This window comes from Mytilus californianus, unplaced genomic scaffold, assembly GCF_021869535.1.
Source record: "Mytilus californianus isolate M0D057914Y unplaced genomic scaffold, xbMytCali1.0.p SCAF_8, whole genome shotgun sequence".
Classification (NCBI taxonomy): domain Eukaryota; kingdom Metazoa; phylum Mollusca; class Bivalvia; order Mytilida; family Mytilidae; genus Mytilus; species Mytilus californianus.
The window spans coordinates 56,534,557-56,557,641 of NW_026262734.1; the positions used below are offsets into that span (position 1 = coordinate 56,534,557).

General features: G+C 31.3%; 1 protein-coding gene and 1 long non-coding RNA gene across 5 annotated transcripts in view; both read left to right on the top strand.

The window, feature by feature from the left end:
• LOC127711078 (uncharacterized) overlaps nt 1-23,085 on the top strand; it is a 1,247,322-nt gene that overhangs the window by 791,239 nt on the left and 432,998 nt on the right. The window lies entirely within an intron of this gene.
• LOC127711086 (uncharacterized) lies at nt 8,277-11,526 on the top strand. Its single transcript, XR_007986478.1, has 3 exons — nt 8,277-8,307; nt 10,332-10,411; nt 11,194-11,526. It is a non-coding gene; the product is annotated as an uncharacterized LOC127711086 (long non-coding RNA).

The following is a 23,085-nucleotide window of genomic DNA, read 5'->3' on the forward strand; positions in this document are numbered from 1 at the left end:
GGTGTCTCATTGGCAAACATACCAAATCTCCTTATTTTATGTACAGAATTTCAATACAGGGAGGAAAATACTGTAAATTCAGAAATTTTTATGAGGTTTTCATTATTGTGAAAATTGAGATGGAACTGGTTTTGCAAAAATAAAAACTCACATTTTATATAAATTTCAATAGCATCATTTGTATGCAATATTTTCTGAAATCATAATAATGGATCTAGCACTTTTGTTTTCTGAATTTACAGTAGATAAGATATATAGAATAACCATACATTGTCTCGAAATATAAATTTTATTTGTACAAGGCTTAGAAACAGGTAGAAAGCGAGGCTTTGCCGAGCATTTCTATCCTGTTTTGAGCCGAGTACAAATAAAATTTATATTTCGAGACAATGTATGGTTATTCTTTATATACTGCAACTCCTATAACTGTTCCAAATGAAATATTTAGGGTAAAAAAACATCAATTTTAAATTTGGAGCGGATGACATAAAATTTCGGCGAACCTGTATGTTTTATTGGCGTCATAAATAAAACTCTACGGAAACGCATTGTCAACGTCATAAACAAGGCGATATACAGTCAGTGACTATATCACAAATGAATATACGGTCAATGCAATTTGACTGCGCAAATAGCACAGCTGCAGTATATAACTTGTTTATATGTCACACTTTGTAAAAAGTCTTTTTTTCTTAATCCCCAAAAATCATTTTATAATTATAGTTTTAAAATTTATCAATAAGACTGTTCTGAAAATTGCTTGCTTTATGCATTTATTTCTAGAGGAAGGTGGATGTGAAATGCCCATTTTAATAAAGTCTTGTGAATGAAATCATATATTCCACAATACATATCTATATTTGATTTGAATGGAAAAAATGTAAAAAAAATTGAAAAGTAACTACTGTCCTTGTTAAAAAGCTCTTTTGTAATGGAAGTGTCACTTTCAAGGAAATCTGAGATTTTACCTCAGACATGTGCATATTGAACTAATGATATTCAATGATTTCTTACTTGTTTTGTTCATTGATTGAGTGTGATATAGATCTAGTGGGCAGAAAAGCCATTCTAGCTAGTTTGAATTGTGAAGCTAACAATTTAAGAGAACTTATTTCATAATCCTAAAAGGATAAAGACATTTTATGTGCCAAATTTCAAAGAATTCAAGATTTTAAACAAATAGTAGTAAGTAAAGTATAAAAGAGATGTATTATAATAAAAAGGGAAACATGTATGAGTTCCTAATGTGACTCTTTTAGAGGACACTTTATATGCAATAGCTGAGACATAATAACAAAAAAAGAAAGAATACTGGTTGGGGCTAAGGTTAGGGTTACACTAATGACTGGACCGAATGACAGGACCAAATGAAAAATGCTAATAACTTTTTCATTTCTCAAAGGATTTATCTCAAATTTGAAATATAATAAGATTTCATCATTTTATATATAGATTAAAGAAAAAAAATAGAATTTTTAGAAGCTTTTGAAAACGTGACCTGACCAACGCTGATAATGACAGGACCAACCTCGACAATGACAGGACCAAATAAAAATGCTAATAACTTTTTTGGTTTTCAAAGGAATTATCTCAGATTTGAAATATAAAATAAGATGTCATCCTATAATACATTTTTCAAAAACTTGCGAAAACGTGACATGACCATCGCTGATTGACAGGACCAACCTCGACAATGACAGGACCAAATGAAACTGCTAATTATTTTTTTGTTTCTCAGAGTATTGCTCTCAAATTTGAAACATGATACGATTAGACCATATCATACATGAATTTAAGAAAAATACAGAAAAAAGTAATTAAAAGCTTGCGGTAATGTGACCTGACCAACGCTGACAATGACAGGACCAAGTGAAAATGCTAATTACTTTTTTATTTCTCAGAGTATTGCTCTCAAATTTGGAACATGATACGATTAGACCATATCATACATGAATTTAAGAAAAATACAGAAAAAAGGTATTAAAAGCTTGCGGTAATGTGACCTGACCAACACCTGACAATGACAGGACCAACCTCGACAGTGACAGGACAGGACCAAATGAAAATGCTAATTATTTTTTTTATTTTTCAGAATATTCCTCTCAAATTTGAATTATTATAAGATTTGACCATTTCGTACATAAATATAAGAAAAATATAGAAAAAAAAGTATTAAAAGCTTGCGGTTATGTGACCTGACCAACATCGGCAATGACCTGGCCGATGAAAAGTTCTAATTTCTTTCTTATTTTACTTAAATTGTTAAATTTTGATCCATAAATAATAAGATATTACTAAAATAACTTAGGAAAAATATATTTTTGGTGGGTAAAAAACTTAACCTAGCTGACAAACGTACGTTTGCGGACAGAAAGTCACAGGCAAAAAGACACGAATGATCAGTATACAATTGTTTGAATATTTAAGAGAGAGACTCTTGAAATATTTACTTGATATTGCATATATTCAGTTTACAGTTTAGGAAATAGTTCACTAAACTAGATAAATTAAGATTTATTGAATTTAAATCATTATATTTCTTGACATTTGACACCATGAGGTCGTTAAAGTACCAAGCCACTTTGACATTTTGTTTTATTTTATCCTTATGTCTGTGACTTTCTGTCCTACATTGTCAGTGACCAAGGAAAATGAATATCATATACCTTTTTATATGTAATAGGATTTGCTTCAAATTTATAGAAACATAAGGATTGAATTATTCATTTTATCAAATAAAAAAACTATTAAACGTTTATCAAACATATTAGCCAACGATATATTTATTGACTTGAGGGAACATTTAAAACTAAGAAAGGTATCCTGCACAAGGCGCGGGCAAACCTCAAGTAGTCCATGAAAATGTTTGCTTATATTTTATGAAAATATTTAAAACTACAAAGATTGGATTTATCAACTTATTTATGGCTTATTTCACACCTTTTTTTTGTTACTTTATAATTGTGATAAAAACTTAACCATTCAATCTTAATGTTTTTTTATTAATTTTAAGCAAATCCTATAACATTTAAATAAATATACAGTAGTACGTACAACGATCCGGACACAGTCAACGCTGTTTAGGTCAAGTTTTTTACCTTAATAAGTATATTTTTCGTATTTTTTTTTATATTATCTAATTAATCAAAGATCAACTTTTGTAGGTAAAATAACAGAGAAATTAGGACTTATCATCGGTCAGTCATTGTGCCAACTTTGGTCAGGTCACGTTTATAGAATTTTCTGATATTTTATTTTAATATTTTCCTATATTTATGTACTAAATATTGAAATCTTATTATATTTCAAATTTGACATTAATCCTTAGAGAAGTAAAAAAGTTATTAGCATTTTCATTTGGTCCTGTCATTGTCGATGTTGGTCCTGTCATTGTCAGCGTTGGTCAGGTCACATTACCGCAAGCTTTTTATACCTTTTTCTATATTTTTCTTTAATTATGTATAAAATGGTGTAATCTTATTATATTTAAAATTTCAGAGAAGTATTTTGAGAAATAAAAAAATAATTAGCAGTTTCATTTGGTCCTGTCATTGTCGAGGTTGGTCCTGTCAGTCAGCGATGGTCATGTCACGTTTTCGCAATTTAAAAAAAAAAAATCTATATTTTAATCTATGTTTTAAAAGATGAGATCTTATTATATTTTAAATCTGAGATAATTCCATTGAAAAATAAAAAAGGTTAATAGCACTTTTATTTGGTCCTGTCATTGTCGAGGTTGGTCCTGTCATTGTCAGCGTTGGTCAGGTCAAATTACCGCAAGCTTTCAATATTTTTATACCACCTCATAAAAAATTTTGTGGTCGTATATTGGTATGACGTTGGCGTCGTCGTCGTCGTCGTCGTCGTCGTCGTCGTCGTCGTCCGAAGACACATTAGTTTTCGCACTCTAACTTTAGTTTAAGTGAATGGATCTCAATGAAATTTCACCATAAGGTTCAATACCACAAAAGGAAGGTGGGGATTGATTTTGGGGGTTATGGTACCAACAGTTAAGGAATTAGGGGCCAAAAAGGGGCCAAAAATAAACATTTTTGTAACTTCCAGACATAACTTGTGTGTAAGTGTATGGATCTCTCTGACATTGTTCCACAAGGTTCCATATCACAAAGGGAATGCTGGGATTGATTTTGGGGGTAATTGCCTCCAAATTGTAGGAATTAGGGGCCAAAAAGGGGAAAAAAACAGCATTTTTCTAGTTTCATGACAATAACTTGTATGTTAGTGTATGGATCTCTCTGACATTGTATCACAAGGTCCCATATCACAAAGGGAATGCTGGGATTGATTTTGGGGGTAATTGCCTCCAAATTTCAGGAATTAGGGGCCAAAAAACAAGCATTTTTCTAGTGTCATGACAATAACTTGTATATAAGAGTATGGATATTTATGAAATTTTACTACAAGGTTCCATATGACAAAGGGGAAAGCTGGAATTGAGTTTGGGGGTAATCGACCAAAAAGCTTAGGAAGAAGGGGCCAACAAGGGGCCAAAAATAAGCATTTTTCTAGTTTCCAGACAATAACTTGTGTTCAAGTGTATTGATCTCTCTGAAATTGTACTGCAAGGTACCATACCACAAAGGAAAGGCTGGGATTGATTTTGGGGGTAATTCCCTCAAAAATTTAGGAATTAGGGGCCATAAAAGGGCAAAAAAACAAGCATTTTTCTAGTTTCAGGACAATAACTTGTGTGTAAGTGTATGGATCTTTATGAAATTGTACTGCAAGGTTCCATATCACAAAGGGAAAGCTGGGTTTGAGATTGGGGGTAATTGCCCGAAATGTTTAGGAATTTGGGGCCAAAAAACAAGCATTTTTCTAGTTTCCAGACAATAACTTGTGTTCAAGTGTATGGATCTCTCTGAAATTGTACTGCAAGGTACCATACCACAAAGGGAAGGCTGGGATTGAGTTTGGGGGTGATGAATCATAAGGGGGTTCAAAAAATTTTGGGGGGGGGGTTTTTTTTTCCTTTTTTTTCTTTAGAATTTTCTATTTTAAATTGGTTATTTCTGATTTATATATAAAAGCAAATAATAATGATATGGTTTGAATAGGTAAATTAAAATTTTTTAAGTTCTTAGACCACTTCCATTCTGTGTCAGAAACCTATGCTGTGTCAAATATTTAATTACAATCAAAATTCAGTGCTGTATCAAGCTTGAATGTTGTGTCCATACTTGCCCCAACTGTTCAGGGTTCGACCTCTGCGGTCGTATCAAGCTGCGCCCCAGTGGAGCATTTTATTTTCTATATTATTCCTATATTTATGTATAAAATGATCTAATCTTATTATATTTCAAATTTCAGAGAAATGTTATGAGAAGTAAAAAAGTAATCAGCAATTTCATTTGGTCCTGTCATTGTCGAGGTTGGTCCTGTCAGTCAGCGATGGTCATGTCACATTTTGGCAAGTTTTTGAAAAAAATCTATAATTTAAAAAAAAATATGTATTATAGGATGACATCCTATCTTATATTTCTAATCTGAGATAATTCCTTTGAAAAACAAAAAAGTTATTAGCATTTTTATTTGGTCCTGTCATTGTCGATGGTGGTCCTGTCATTAGCAGCGTTGGTCAGGGCACGTTTTCAAAAGCTTCTAAAAAAATCTTTTTTTTTTTCTTTAATATATATATAAAATGATGAAATCTTATTATATTTCAAATTTGAGATAAATCCTTTGAGAAATGAAAAAGTTATTAGCATTTTTCATTTGGTCTTGTCATTCGGTCCTGTCATTCGGTCCAGTCATTAGTGTAACCCCTAAAGTTAGAAGTAAAAATCCTTTAAATCACTAAAAAAACGAAATAATGATAAAATAAATGGCATTACAGTTGCTCAAGTTGAGCACAAACTTTTACAATTTGCTGATGACACATCTCTTATTTTAGATGGTAAAGAAGAATCTTTGAATGAAGCATTTAAAATGAATTAGATTGGTTTGGAAATATATCTGGTTTAAATATTAATTTTTCTAAAACACAAGTTATTTGGATAGGAAATAAAAAGTATAGTAATGAGGTATTATGCCAAAATAGAAACCTTACATGGGGAGAAACATGTTTTAATTTATTAGGTATAAGCTTTGATGTTAATCTTGATAGAATTGTAAAAATTAATTATGATGAAAAAATTGTACAAATAAAATGTGTAATTAAACAATGGTCAAAACGAAATCTTACTGTTATTGGTAGAATTACTGTTGTAAAGACATTGATATTGCCTATTTTAAATCATTTGTTTATATCCTTACCAAATCCAAGTGATGATATTTTAAAAAATGTTATTGAACTTATGTACAATTTTATATGGAGTTCACCAATTGATAGAATAAAGAGAGATGTTTTACAAAATGATATTGAAGATGGTGGACTCAAAATGATAAATCTTAGTGCATTTATTTTAGCACTGAAGTGTACATGGATAAGGAGATTATTTAAAACAGACAACAAATGGCAGAATGTTTTTTTGTCAAATGATCATGTAGAACTTGAAAAATTTTATGGTTGTGGAAGTGTTTATATACAAAAATTACAACAAAATATAAAAAATAAATTTTGGCAAGATGTTCTGAAAGCATGGCAACTTCTCAGAGAAAAAGATGAATATGACAGTTGGGAATGCTTTCTTGCCAGTCCAATCTGGCTTAACAATAATATAAAGGTAGCAAATAAACCTATTTTTTATAAAGATTGGTTTGAAAATGGTATAAGATTTATAAATGATATTGTAAATGAAGATGGGACTTTTTTCTCTCATCAAGAATTAGAAGAAATGTATCAGATAAATGTGAATTTCATGAGATATAATAGTATTATATCTGCTATACATCAAGCATCAAAATCATTTGTGGGAAAAAATCACAAATTAGAACTACCTTTAATTCCATCTGCTATTAAAAGACTTGTTAAAAGTTCAAAAGGATCTAAAGATATGTATATTGTTTTAAATAAAAATAAAAGTGTTCCCACTAGTCAGTTAAGATGGACTGAAATTTTTGCTTTGATCAAAATCATTGGAAAAATTTTTATAAAATGCCATTTGTTGTCACAAATAATACTAAGTTACAGTGGCTGCAGTATAGATTCAATCATCGAATCTTAGCTACAAACAAATTTCTTCATAAAATTAAGATTTATGATAATCCAAATTGTACATTTTTTAATAGAGAAATTGAAACATTAGAACATTTATTTTGGGATTGTGAACATACACAGATATTATTAGAACAGATTGAAAATTGGTTTCTGACCAATGGAGTTAGTGTAATTTTTACAAAAGAAGTTTTTTTGTTTGGTAACATTGCAAAAATATCAAAAGGCAATGCAGAAAATACTCTTTTTCTTACCATAAAGCAATATGTTTATAATACCAGATGTTTTAAAAAAAAAACTGTCAATAAACTCAGTAAAAGAGAAGATGAAATATGTGTATGCAATTGACAAAAATATTGCTATGAAAAACAAATGTGAACATCAGTTTCACAGAGAATGGAACATTTTTGATAGATTACTTAGTTAAGTACAAAAATGTATACACTTTAAATTTAATATTATACATGTTATAAATGAAAATGCTGTATTTACTATACTAAAATAGAATTCAATGTCTAGATGAATTGTATTGAAAACTCACCACACTATTTTCTCTCACTCTCTTTCTCTCTCTCTCCGGTGTTCAGACTGCTTTACTCTTTATCTTATTTTGTATATTTAAAAAAAAAATTGCTTCCTAATAAAAAGATGTATTGTTAAGATAATATCAATAGATTTATATATTATATATTGTTATTATTTGTGTATACACTGTATTATGTTGTAAATTGGAAGTTATAAATAATAAAAATTAAAAAAAAAAAAAAAAAAAAAAAAAAAAAAATCCTTTTTGCATGAACCAGTACAGACCTGTTTACCACTCAATTTTAGCGTAGTTTCTACGATTTTTGGGACTCAAATTACGCTCTACACCCAAATAGGTTATTTCTATGCTTTCAAAGATGCTACAGTAAAGAGACCGGCAGTAAGTAAATTTGTGTCCAAAGAAAGTTATCTGAACGCAAAACGAAGTCTTTGTCTTTTATGCGCTTGTCAATGATTATAAAAGTATCTCTTACAAACGCTCTTGTGATCGTGACTCAAGTTTGACACATGGCGCGCTGAAACGAAAGTACAGTAAGGGGAAACAACTCCTTACTATAAAGCAAACGCCATGTTTATGCGGGGAAGATCAAGTTTTGTGTTTACAAAAAATTTGATTTAGCGGATCGTACATATCAGAATGACACGTAAGTCTGCCACATAATATTTCATAACATGATCTTGCGATCTATCTATATGACAATAATAATCGTACTGTAAAAACTCTTTAAACCAGACGGCCAAAAAGTTGTGCTATTGAAAACTATCGAAAGGAAATCGCAAGGTACTTGCGATTACAACTTTTTTCAAGAATATGACATAAAAAGATAAACTATTCGATTATTTGACATAATATCCATTACAAATGATTGATAAAGTTCTAATACTCGATATTGAATGACAAAAATAAAATCAATCAACAAAATAACGAGTTTGCAGTTGCATGTTGACATTGTTGTTGTTCTATTGATATGCTAATCAAACACCACCTCACAAATTGTTTACCACACAGTCACGAGAGTCCTAGAAATAGTTCCTACTTTAAGTGTTGGCAGAATGTAAGTGAATAACATCCTAGATTTTATTATATAATTTACGTTGCTTGATATACAATGATATAGTCATGTATATTTTTTACAAAAATGTACCATGTTGTGCTCTCAGTCATTGTTTAATTGTCACTGTCAGGTCAATATAAATCTTTGTATTGCACATGGTAAGCATTTTTGCTCCTTTCATAAAGGCAACCAAATTTAAAGTGATTAACTTTTAAGTATTTACTCAGATTTTTTTTAATCCATGATGATGACCATAAAAAACAAAAAGACCGGTTTGTTTGAAACAACATTTCTGATTATATGACAAGTTTGTCTCCAAGTATTGAAAGTAATTAAAGTATTGTAAAGTAATCTTTATTTAAAGTTGGGTTGCATATATAAATATTAATAGCAAGGAACATGAGCTCTTAATTAGAGTTCTTTAAGGTTCATGTGGACCCTTTGGCTAAAATGGCTGCATTTTCACCTCAAAATTTACTCTGAGTACAGACAAACCTGCGCATCTGGAAAAGTTTTAAGGCATAGCATGCCCTAGATAAATAAACTTCTAATGCATGGTATGTTTTAGAAAATTAAAAACTTAACTGGATTTAGCAGTACACTTTTTTTCGTCCCTGCAGAAGATGATAAAATTAACAAACAGTTGAGTTTCACTTGATATGGTCCACTCAGATACACAGTTTAAATCACCAATTATTGTCAGGTATCTATTGTCCATCTATTGTCCATGTCAATCAAAACAGTTCACTTCAATTATTACCTGTGGGGAAGTTCTCAAACCTCTTTCCCAACTTAGTTTATTTTGGCACCTTCTGGAGGAATGAAAAAAAGTGCACTGCAAAATCCGGTTAAGTTTTTAATTTTCTAAAACATAAAATATATTTGAATTTTATTTATCTAGAGCATGCTATGCCTTAAAACTTTTCCAGATGCACAGGTTTGTCTGTACTCAGAGTAAATTTTGAGGTGAAAATGCAGCCATTTTAGACGAAGGGTCCACATGAACCTTAAGAATTATGTATCCTTTTGTTGTTTCAATGCTAAACATGTAAATTTTAAATAAAATCTAGTCTTTCCCTTGTAATCTAATATTTGACCATTCTATGCTTGATAGATAGAGGAATATTGCATGCAGTGCTAGCAATGATTTCCTTAGGACAAGTTTATAAATCAAAATATTGGTTAGAACAAATATAAATATGGACCAATTCAAGTACACCTTCTAGGGTGCACTCGACTTTAGAGACTCAGCACAAGTTTTTTTGGAATTTAAAGGTTGTTTAGGACTTTTTGTATCAATAAATGCTAGCACATCATAGAAAAACAAGTGAGTAATCTATGTTTAAAATTTTATAACAAAAATCTCTTTTTTAAAGTCTGTGGATTTTCTACAAAAATCTTGGATTATTTGCCACAAAATCCCCTTTTTCTATTAAATGCAATGACACAATAAATAATAATGCTTTGCACGAAGTTTCCCCTTGGTATATGTACAAAACGGCCCATCCCTATTATTCATTATTTTTGCTGTTTTGATACTTTTGCAGTTTGAAAATTTCATAATTCACATGGCTACAGAAGGGGTCATAAACCTTAAATTTTGGTTGTTGCAGATGCTGTTCTGATTGTAGAGTTATGTGAAATGGAAAGAAAGAGATACATGTACATACAGAGACTGTTTTGATATTAAGGTGTAAGTACATATATGAAATAATTATTAGAAATGACGTATCAACTTATCAGTGAATGTACAAACATTTATTAGAGTTCTATATTTCAGTTAAAAAAAACATTTTTTTGTCATTTGTGTATATAAGCAAGGCAAATGGACATGTTGTGATGTTACACTATTGTTTCAGAAAAAGGGTGAAGGTTTGGTTCCATTAAAACGTTTAAACCCGCTGCATTTGTATGCACCTGTCCTAAGTCAGGAATCTGATGTTCAGTATTGCCGTTTGTTGTTTGAATGGTTTTACACTAGTAATTTTGGGGGCCCTTTATAGCTTACTGTTTTCGATGTGAGCCAAGGCTCCGTGTTGAAGACCGTACTGTGACCTATAATGGTTTACTTTTATAAATTTTGACTTGGATGGAGAGTTGTCTCATTGGCACTCATACCACATCTTCTTATATCTATTGTTTGTTAATAGTACATTACTCATCTTACATACTTTTAGAAAATACAATTTTATTGGACTGTTTTCCTCTGTTGTATACACTATTGATATTAAAATGAATCAGCAGTAACAATAAGACAATTTATTTTCAGAGGTGGATTTAGGGGGTGGCAGCGGGCCGTCCCCCCCCCTTTTGTGGGAAAAATTTGGTTGATTATATAGGGAATCACTGAAGCATGACTGGAGTAGGCCCCCTCTTATGAACATTCTGGATCCGCCACTGATCTTTATATACATGTGTAATTACATGCCAATTTTGTTAATTCTTGATTGATATTATATGACTTCTCTTTTTCAGGTAAAAATGAGCTACCAGAAAAGATGCTGAAAATTTTAAAACTGTTTTAACAAGAGCATAAAAAAATAGAGAAAAAAGAACAATACCAGGTCTGGACCTTTGTGGCTGCATGCAATTAATTCTAAAATACCAGGAAACAAGATGTAGCTGCACAGCAGACATGGCAGATCTTAAAATTGCTAATAGACATCAATTCAACATTTTCGAGCTGCATATCGAAAATGAAAGCATTCCTTTTCATAGAATCCAAGAAATCTTTTAACCAAGTCAAGTGGTTATTAGACCTGCTATCATGAAAATATTAACATAAATATTACAGTCACATGTAATATCCCAAACATAAGAACTATTTGGTACGTCTGACTATCTTTCTTCCCATGTCATGTTACATGTATGCTCAGAATATTTTAATGTCACAATGATATGAAATGGATAAATGATATATTGTCAACCATTTAAATAAAACAGACAGGCTCACATAAAAATTAACTGTCTATGTGAAAGTTCAAGTTGACTGAAATTGTCTATAATTAATACCATATATCCAAAAGTACAGAATTGTCTTTCTCAGAAATTTTGTATGTTTAATAGAATGATACTTGTAGCTTCTATTTTCTTGGCTCTGTATGATTATCAATATAAAATTGGGAGATGTAGTATGATAGCCAATGAGACGTCTTTCCACCATGCAGAGACCAAAGTAAATGCTAGAAAATACAGGTCACAGTTATGTATGGCCTTGTGTAGCAATCTATGGAAGACACAAAGATTACAAAGTGTAAAATAATTCCAACAAGATAACCAACTATCAAGGCTTCCTCTTAAACCAGACAACTCACTCATGTGAGTCTGAAAATGTTAATATGTCAGTGTCAAGATTTATAAGTACTTGTTTTGAAATAAGAGAAAATTTGCATTCCTATAACTAACTAAATATACATGTAGTATAGTGCTGTTACAGTAGTTTATTTATTTTTATGTATTAGAGAGGGTTAATATTCTATTTTATTTATTTTCAAACCCCATCTGGTATGGAGTATAGTTATTTAATCATTTATTTTTAATGTAATATATCTAAAAAATTACTATATAATTAATACTATATATATATATGTATATGCTCGGAAACGGGCCCTTTAATTGGATTCAATAAATATTCTTATTCTTATTCTTCTTATTCTTATTCACTGAAACTAAACATAATAGCAATATTCACAATAGGTATTAATATAGAATATTCCTTCATGGTTTGATTTGATTTCAGTTCATGTTTTCAGAGACATATATATTGTACCAATATGTCTATGAAGTCTTTTGGAAATTAGAACAAAAGAAACAGTTCTTGTTTGGTTTAAATATGAACGTTTGACCGCCTATGATGACATTTAGTCCATGGTGTGTCTCCAATTGGAACCAAAATAAAATACTTACGGGGAACTTCAAACGCAAACACTGATATGTGACAGGTTTGATTGTATTGGTTCACTGGCTCTTTGAAGCTAAGACCAATCTGATACCGTTTAGCTCTTGCAACCATATTGGGCTTTTTGTTAGGTAATACAGTGAAAACATATTGTTACGGTATTTTCTAAATTACATTCCAGGGTAATTATCCTTTATGTGTTGCACAATATAAAAAATATAAATCTGATTTTCATTATATGGTTTCATGAAATGTTTAAGAAAGAGGTGCATGCCAACAAACACCTGGTTGTTATGAACATTCTTGATGGTTTTTGTTTTGCCTCTAAGAATTCATTAATGTGAGACGTGTGTGTGCTTTGTAGCGTGGTGTCGCTGTTTGAACAAGTCTGTGTTTAGGTTACTTAAGAAAACCTTATTTCAACTCGATCATATTTGGCATGATGTTGTATAAGCATGCATATATTATTAGCAAATCTCATATCCATGGATTTTGCTTAGTTTAAAAATTGAAGTTTCTGATTAATTTAATTTCAGGGCAAACATATTAATGATTCCCCCCATAGAGATCATTTTCCATTTCCCCTCAGTCATTGTCTATTGAACTTGAAACTATTGCCTATTTTACATGTTAAAGTTAGATTGGTTCAGTTGAATTGAAATGAAGTTCATAACCACTATTAAACTGTAGCTAGGTCAATGACATGTGTAATGCAGCTGTATAAGCAGTAGCATATCATTCCCAGTGAGATTATATGCCCCCTTCATCTAAGTCATGCTTATGAGAATCTGGTGATAAAATCATTGATAGTTAATTGATATGCACGCTTGTATTGACTATTGGCATTTTCAGCATCAGCGATGGATTTAGAGGGTCAACGGACCCACACCCTTATGTATGGGTTTCATGTATGGTACAGCATAGACTTAAATTGGATCGAACCCCCTCAGGCCTCTTTTTTTAAAATTCGGTATCCGCACCTTAGTATATCTCATTTCCATGGAGATTAGTTAGCCTTGCGCCTCTGCTCATGGGCATTGAATGACTTGGAATATTTTTTCTTAGTTAAAACGTGTAAAAGTATTTGCAATTATTTTAACCTTTCCATTTTATCATTTTAATTGCTTACAACGAGACGTATATCCCTGTGTCAACAGTTAATTAAATAATAACCTGGGAATAGTTTATTAACTATTAACACACCCGTGACTGAACCAAATTACTTCAGCCTTATTGTTATCCTTGATTTTGAGTATTTGTATGGTCATCTGTTAAAGTCATGACGAACATAAGGTGCGCAGTTTTCTCTGCTTTCAAAAGTTTCTAGATGAATCCGTCCTGGTTTCTTACTATTGGAATTTTATCATGAGTATTTGGGCGGATGTCAGAGTGGACCGAGAAGACATCGCTTATTACCCCGGAGAACCTCATGTTTAGCCATAAAGGTATGCTTAACAACCTGGGTAGTGTACTTGCTCACAACATGTTATGCCCAGCAGAAACATATATTACATGAAAAAGTAGTTTGCGGGTTGTTTTGAAGGTTTGAATTCTGTTCTTGGAACACAAAAGTAAATAAGAAATGACAGGAAATAGTGGGGAATCCCGTTTTACAAACTATGTACATACATGCAGTCTGTGTTTGAGTTTCAGACTTAGTGTTTTAAGTGTTAATAGTGCTCCTTACATGCATTATCCTGATGAGATTTCAAAATTTAAATTCGCGCTAAGAAAACATACAAACAATTAGACTGTCCATTTCCCCAAATAAAAAAAACTGAACCCAATGAAACCCACCGTTTCAAAATGACTGGATCCGCGCCTGGAATATATCACAGGTTGTGGTCAAAGGATGGAGCTAGCTGGTTTATTAAATAAATGCAAGGAGTCTGTGTTTTTGTTATAGATGTATTTCTATTTGTATCCATCTGATGAGTTAAGCCTTTTTCAACTGATTTTTATGGTTTGTTCTTATGTAGTACTAATCCTCCATAGCACAGGTTAGGGGAGGGTTGGCACCTGCTAACATGTTTAACCCCTCCACATTCTATATGTGCCTGTCCCAAGTCAGGAGCCTGTAATTCAGTGGTTGTCGTTAGTTGCTGTGTTACATATTTGATTTTCGTTCATTATTTTGTACATAAATTAGACCGCTTGTTTTCTCGTTTTATTTGTTTTACATTTGTCATTTCCGGGCCCTTTATAAGGCTTTGTTCATTTTTAAAGGCCGTACTGTGACCTATAGTTGTTAATACTCATTCTCTGTAACCACTTAAACATTTTTTGGCACACATAGTCACCGATCTTTCTGAAAATTGGCTGATATGTATATCCTATTAGCCTAGTCAGAAAAATAATGCCAATCGATATATATATTGGTTGGTTACCATGGTAACAGCGGAGAAAGTTGGGAATTTTGAGAAAAATACAATATTTGGTGTAGTGTTGTGAAATTATGCAGCTACATCTATTAAAAAGAAACACAAAAACAATTAATTTCAGCCTTGTTTTTATCAAAAATCAAAAAAAGTTATGGGGAATCTACTTAGAAACATCTGAAATTAATTTCTAAAAAATGGTCATTGTGAATATTCCTCACAATACGAATTATCTCCCTTTGACGGGTTACACTAATGACTGGACCAAAACGAAAATGCTAATAACTTTTTTATTTCTTAAAAATTTTGTCAAATGTGAATTGCTATAAATTTAGTCCATTTAATACATAAATATAAGAAAAAATATAGAAAACTTTTAAATCTTCATAAAACGTGACCTGACCAACGCTGACAATGACAGGACCAAATGAAAATGCTCATTACTTTTTTATTTCTTAAAGGATTTATGTTAAATTTGAAATATAATAAAATTTGATCATTTAATATATAAGTATATGAAAAAATATAGAACAAAATATCAAAAAATTCCGAAAAATTCCGAAAACGTGACCCTTCTAACGTTGACAATGACCTGACCAACAACAGCAATGACTTAACCGATGAAAATTTCTGTGTTATTTTATATCAGTAAAAAAAAGGGGGAAAATATATGTTTTTGGGTAAAAAAAAACTTGACCTGACCAACGTTGACTGTGTCCTGATCGTTGTACTACCTAATACCTATTTATATCTTATAGGATTTGCTTAAAATTTATATAAAAAAACATTAAGATTGAATGGTAAAGTCTTTATCAAATAATAAAAAAAACTGGGGAAAACAGTTTATGGTACTGTGACGGGCACCAGGTTATTCAAACTTTTTATGGTATTGAGTAGTATATTGTATTGTACTGTGTTGTAAATTATGTTGCATATTACCGGTTATAATTTGACACATTTGATCACAAATATAAAGTAACACACAAAAGGTGTGAAGTAGGCCAAAAATACATGTAAGTTGATAAATCCAATATAATTGTTTTTTAATATTTTCATAACAGTAAATAATTATTTCCACGTACAACTTAAGGCATGCCCGAGCCTTGTGTAGGTTATCTAGGTAGTTTTAAATATTTTCATAAAAAAAAAATAAACATTTCGCGGACTACTTGAGGTATGCCCGAGCCCCTGCATGCACGATATCTTGGTAGTTTAAAATATTTTAATAAAATATAAGAAAACATATTCAACGACTTAACTTGAGGTATGCCAAATGTTCTCGAAAGTCAATACATTCATCGTTTGCTAATATGTTTGAAAAGCATTTTATATTTTCTTATTTGATAAAATTAATGGTTCAATCTAAGTGTTTCTATAAATTTGATGCAAAGCCTATTACATATAAATAGGTATAAAGTCATTTTCCCTGGTCATGATAATGGTCAGAATATAGGACAAAAAGTCACAGACAAAAAGTCACATGTATTATATGTTATAAACATTGAGTCCTGTTTCAAAGTAAAATCTATTTTTTTTTTTGTTAAAAGAAAGACAATATACTAATTTTGAGAAACATCTTTCTGTAATGGGCTTTCAGCAAGTTCAGTGAAAATCAAATTATATGTACATGTATATAATTCTTTTAAAGTTACCCTTTCACGGTAAAGAGTTAGCATAATTTATGGTCAATATTTTTTTAATTTGCTGCTAAAAATCCATAAACTTAAAATAATTGTTATTTTTTCAAATTTCAATAATCCAATGCCTAATACTAATGTTAAGATAGTGCTACCATAGGCGGATCCAGGGGCCATGATGGCCCGTCCCCTCCTTATTTATTGGAAATATTTGGTTGATTACATATGGAATCACTGAAGCATAAATGTAGCGGGCCATCACTTTAGGCAGTCAGTGGGACCCGTTATATGAAAATTGTCTATATGGTATATTTCCCCCCACTGCTCGTTTTAAGACCCGCAGCCACCATCTGATAGATTTTCCGCGGGTCCTCGTATCTTTTTGGAAAATCTCGAAAATTCCTCCCCGGCCAGAACGGCAAACAAGAAATGTGTCGGATGGATAGCAGGGATCATCGGGTCAACGGCAGACAGTACCCGCCCTTGTTGGTTACGCCCTTTGTTTGCTAAAGAACCCTTGTGTTAATTCTTTTAGGGGCACCCAAGTTGACCCATTGAAATTTCTGTCCTTGTCCAATTGATCCCGAATTCCAGTGATATTTCAAATTGTCCGCCTTCATCCCAGCCTACCCATATTGCCGGACTTTTTTGAAATTGTCTATTTTTTTCAACTTCACCTCAAAAATGATCTTCATGTAGATACTCATCATCCAATAATACAATAATATTCAAAACGTATAGCTATACATGCTTTGCCATTTCAACATTGAGTTTAATAATGAATACGAAAAATAAACAGCTCAGAATATAGGTATTTTTCCTTTATAGATAGTTAATTATCATTTACTTAGAGGACCAACGTTGGCAAATATTGTACAATTGAATACATATTTTTTACATGATTTTATTTGTTTTTTCTAGATTGAGTAATTGTTTTTCTTGTATATTTTTCATGATCATGAAAAAAGACTGAAATTTCTTTATAATCAGCACTTTTATCCAGAATAGAGAAATTGTGTTTGTTTCCTTCAAGTGGTAACACCATTATCGAAATACTATACTAGCAAAATCATTTATATATATACACATGTGTGTATACAGTGAAACTTAATAAGTGTTTTAGTTTTCCTACTTTTGTGCACATTTAAGAAACTAACTGAAACTTTTTTCAAAATTGTTTTAAACTTGTGTATCAAAATGAAATTGTTTCCATAGCAACACAGTTAAAACTGTAATACCGTTATATATGAATATGTTTAAAATTTTGATGATTACAATAATTTCTACATATTGTATATTTATTTATTTTTTTCTGACTGCAGAATTAGGTTTTAAAACATTTTTTTTTCAAAATTAAAAAACAAAAAAAATTCTGAAAAAATGAAAACTAAGCATTTTGTATCCATGGTAACAAAATATTGAGACATACTTCCCCATTACTTTTTCGTATCATTGATAAGATAAGACTATGATATTTATGAATTCGTGGTTGACTTTAACTCAGGTGTCCGCAAACAATTATGGTGAGCATTCAAATATGACCTCAAAAGGGTATTTTTTACCTAATGCAAACCACATAAAAAGGGGGGGTATATGTGATTATGATTGAAATGGAATATGAAAAAATCAGTTATTAAATTACATTAATAAAATGCATATATTTAATAAAATCATAAAACAATATTCATTCTCTTCATTATTTATTATGAAAAATTATGTTGAAAATAGCCTTTTTCAGCTTAAAATCGTAGATATTCAGAAGAGGTAAAACTGGTCATCGGTTGCTATGGCAACCGATATGCTTAGCAACCAAAATTTTGCCATTTTTTGTTTGTTTCATCAAGACTAGTAAGTGTGTGAAGTTTGAAGAAAATCCATGACCATGCGTGCCACACTCCCTATATAAGAGTTTAAATTGTTACAGAGAACCAGTATTAATTTCTGTGTCATTTGGTCTCTTATAGAGTTGTCTCATTGGCAATCATTCCACATATTTTTTTCTATAAACTCTCAAGTTAATAGATTTTATTGAGAAGATGAAAAGAAAAGAAAAAGACACAATAATGTTTTTTTTTTTTATATGCATATTATATGATTTCACATTGACAAATACAGTGGTCCTAAAAAATATAGAAAACTGGATTCAATTATTCTGTTTTCCATGCATACTAATTAACAAGCCGCTTTTGTTATAAGCTGGGACTATTATACTATGTTAGTCAGTATAATAGTCCCAGTTATAAGTAGCTAAATTATGCATCCATATATTAATAGAACAAATGTCTATAAAAAGATGAAGACGAAAAAAATGAAATAATCATCACTGACTCAGACATTTGTCAGAGTAACTGAACAATTAACGAACAGTTCGAATACAACGACCCGGTAAGGGAGCATTGCAGGCCGAATGCAAATTACCTGTCACCAATTCGTTAATAATTTACAAAAAATATGTGCACAACGGAAACAAATAAATTTAAGGTCTTCTTTTTTTTTTAAATGTTGCCACTTTATAATAGAATAGAATATTTTGATATATATAATCATATCCCAAGTTAAACATGTGCATGGCTGTGATTAATACGCGTTAGCTAGTAAACAAACCGGTGTATTGACCTTTTAATTTTAGAATAATAGAGTTCAAATATATCAATTTTCATGTTATAAATGATTGTCATATTGACGTAAAGTTTTTAAACCAATGGCAAGATACGATTTATTTTTCGATAATCTCTGATATTTAGACGTTTGAGATGGTAAAGTTCAAAAAGGTTCGAATAAGATTTTCCCAGCATATTATCATTGGTTTCCCTCCCTCTTACTTATATTCCCCTGGAAAGTATCATGGAGGTTACAATACACCATTAGATTTTATGGGCGCAGCCATTTTATGAGCATAACATGGTATTCAGAATTAAGAGTATAGCTAATCCTGATTGGTTGATATGTGCGCCCGTTATTTTTTGTTATTAGAGACTTCGTGCATTCTGCATTATACCAAAGGCCTAATAAATTATTTTCCTTAGCCCTAACGGAACTGAGATGTCTTTTAAACGCTAGGATGAGACACGTATTTTTAAGTGCAAAATTGATAGGCATGGGAGATAAGTACAAATTACGCTAAGAAAAGCAACGCGAACCTATATTTTTTGGACCAAAAAATACTGTCCTAATAACTTTTCTTTAATTCTAGCAAGGATTCGTTAAAAAAATCAACTTTCTAAAGTCTGTATCTCGAAAAAGGCTATCATTGTCGCCTATGGGGAAATTAATTGTTTATTTTAATCTATACAATGTCGACATTTCTTTATCATAGTGCTCAAAAAGTGTCAAAAACAGTAATTTTACTTGATATTTGATGTGAAACCGTATTTTTTGGTGACAAATGAATTATTGATTAACTAGTTTTTAAGCTATAGTCTGTTTCATATTTGTATTGCGTTTTACCTTAGAAACAAGGGTGGGTTCGACTTTTGACTTACTGTGGAGAGAATATGTCATTTTCTGAACTTCTGCTGATTTGTTTGAAAAAAGCACGTACACGTCTAGAGTTTCAATATACAAATCGATTTTTAAACATGACAATCTCGATCCAAGTGCTGTTATCGAAATTACCAAATTCAGTGAAAATGTACAGAAATGATCCCCTTCGAACATTGAAATGTTCACTCGAATGGCAGACTATAAAAATTAGAATAGGCATGAAATTTTGTAGTTAACGAATAGTTTTCGATGTTTAAACACAAATATTTACACATTTTTCATATTTTGAAATGCTATAGTCTGTTTCAAAAATGTACTTTTATACGAAAATGGTTTCATTTAAAACTGTTGTTCAAAATTCACCGTAGTAGTTACATATTGGATCGGTTTTGGTATCAATATAATCAGTACTTGATGACATATAAATAATCATTGGAGAAAGTGGACATTATCTTCAGGCCCTTTTTAGCAGTACCGCATTTACTCAAAAAATCAGAAATTTTTTTTTCACATTTTTTGACTGGGGTCACCTCTGATAAAAAATTGTAAAAATTCAGAGAGTAATGCCAAAACGTTTTGAAGATGATTTTTGTGTGGCATATATATTAGTTCATCTAACGAACTATGAATTGCATGATTCTAGAAAGTATTAAATACCGTATAGGTTACAATACACCATTAGATTTTATGGGCGCAGCCATTTTATGAGCATAACATGGTATTCAGAATTAAGAGTATAGCTAATCCTGATTGGTTGATATGTGCGCCCGTTATTTTTTGTTATTAGAGACTTCGTGCATTCTGCATTATACCAAAGGCCTAATAAATTATTTTCCTTAGCCCTAACGGAACTGAGATGTCTTTTAAACGCTAGGATGAGACACGTATTTTTAAGTGCAAAATTGATAGGCATGGGAGATAAGTACAAATTACGCTAAGAAAAGCAACGCGAACCTATATTTTTTGGACCAAAAAATACTGTCCTAATAACTTTTCTTTAATTCTAGCAAGGATTCGTTAAAAAAATCAACTTTCTAAAGTCTGTATCTCGAAAAAGGCTATCATTGTCGCCTATGGGGAAATTAATTGTTTATTTTAATCTGGAGGAAACGTTGAAGGGGGAAATGAAAAAGACAAGCAGTCTTCTGCAGAAGAAGCTTTTTCAGCGTTTCAGGCAGGAATATGCTGAAATTTGGAAGTGTCTCGATTTATCCAAGAAGGGAGACCAATACGTACACTGTGGGTTATGCCAAACTGACTTTTCATGTGCGCAAAATCTAGTCATTGTTGTTTTACTGAATTATTATTTAAAGTCTGAACAAATCATTTGAACTGTTCAAAGTTTTCAATTAGTTACATATATTGTGATGCCAGACAATATTCGTGATGCTTTAGCAATTTTACATAAACTCAAAACAAGCTGCTGTATCATAAGTTCATATGACAAGACAACACAACATTGAACAAAAATCAGAAGATAATTTTTTGTCTTATGAAAGAAAGTTCAGTTAAAGAATGCTTGATGTCTTAGCATTTACCCCAAAGTACTATCAAATTGCAGGAATGAATAACTTCTATTCAAAATTCTTGGGGTGGAAGGGGTTGGGCAATACAAGCCTTCGATAAAACTGCACTTTAATATTAAAAACTACACTTTCTAAATGTATAAACTACACTACTAGCTTAAATGGGGTAAACAGGTCTGACCAGTAGCATATTCATATAGCTATTTTATCCTTTAAAAACTGGTATATAAAGTTCACTCCCAAACAAACAAAAAACAGGTGGTAAAAAAAATTGATATGATATATTTTTGTTATTTTTACACTTTATTAATATAGTTGACAAGAAAATGTGATTCAAAGTTTTCTTTATCATGTTTTTAAAATTTTATGTGAAGGGATATAATTTAACCATATATCAGTTTCTAACTTGACATGCCTCACTCAACCCAGTTTGAATCCCGCATGTGGCAGGTGTGTTCGACTCGATTCTTAATTGACTAGGATTGCCAGTTTTCTTATCAAAGGTTTGTAGTTTCCTCAGGGGACTCTGGCTTCCTCAACCAATAAAAACTGATAGCCAGGAAATAGCCAATAGTGTTGAAAGTGGCATTAAACACTAAAAATGTATTTCATGCGATATTATAAGTTGTATGGTTTGCTACTGACCCACTACAAATCCTTAGAGTGTTAGTAAAATTCATAGGGGGTGAGATTGAAGGCCAAATCCCCTATGGATTTCACTTACTCTCAATGGATCCAAAGGGGTCAGTAGTGAACTGTATAACAAATTTATCGCACACAGGACTTTTCCTGCCAAGTTTTATATAGAAATAAGCAATGAAATACAATGATATTAATGGATGACGTCACCATTAATAGTAGACATGATGTCATGAACCCCATATGAAATCTACTGACCCATACGGATCCATAGGGGTTCACCACGTGGCGGGATTAGACCAATCATAACGTCACTAATTTACCTGTGGTGCGATAATGAATATTAAATGTAATTTTCCTAATTTTATATATTTTAGGAAAGGAAACAGAATTTGATACAGGTTCTTGCCAGACAAAATTACAATGCTAAATCTAGGCTAGAAGATCAAAGGAAAGAGGTAAACATATAAAAATTTGATAGTATTCTTAATTCAGTATATAACTGTCTCTGATAAATGATCCTAGATCACTCCTCAAGCATTAAAATAAACCAAAATCACAAAAAAAGGAAATAGGAATAGAACATGTAAAAAACAGTGACAGATTGCGGAAAATCAATATTAAATAGATATCACTAAAGAATACGACTTTGAAAGTAAAACAGTTCCGTCCTTTAGTAAAATACTGTTAAATATATTCATCATGTTGATAATTGAAGGAACTATATATCTACAACAAAACACATGCAGCAGTATAAAACATCAAAACTGAACAAATAACAGATTAAATTTTGTAGTTTATAAATT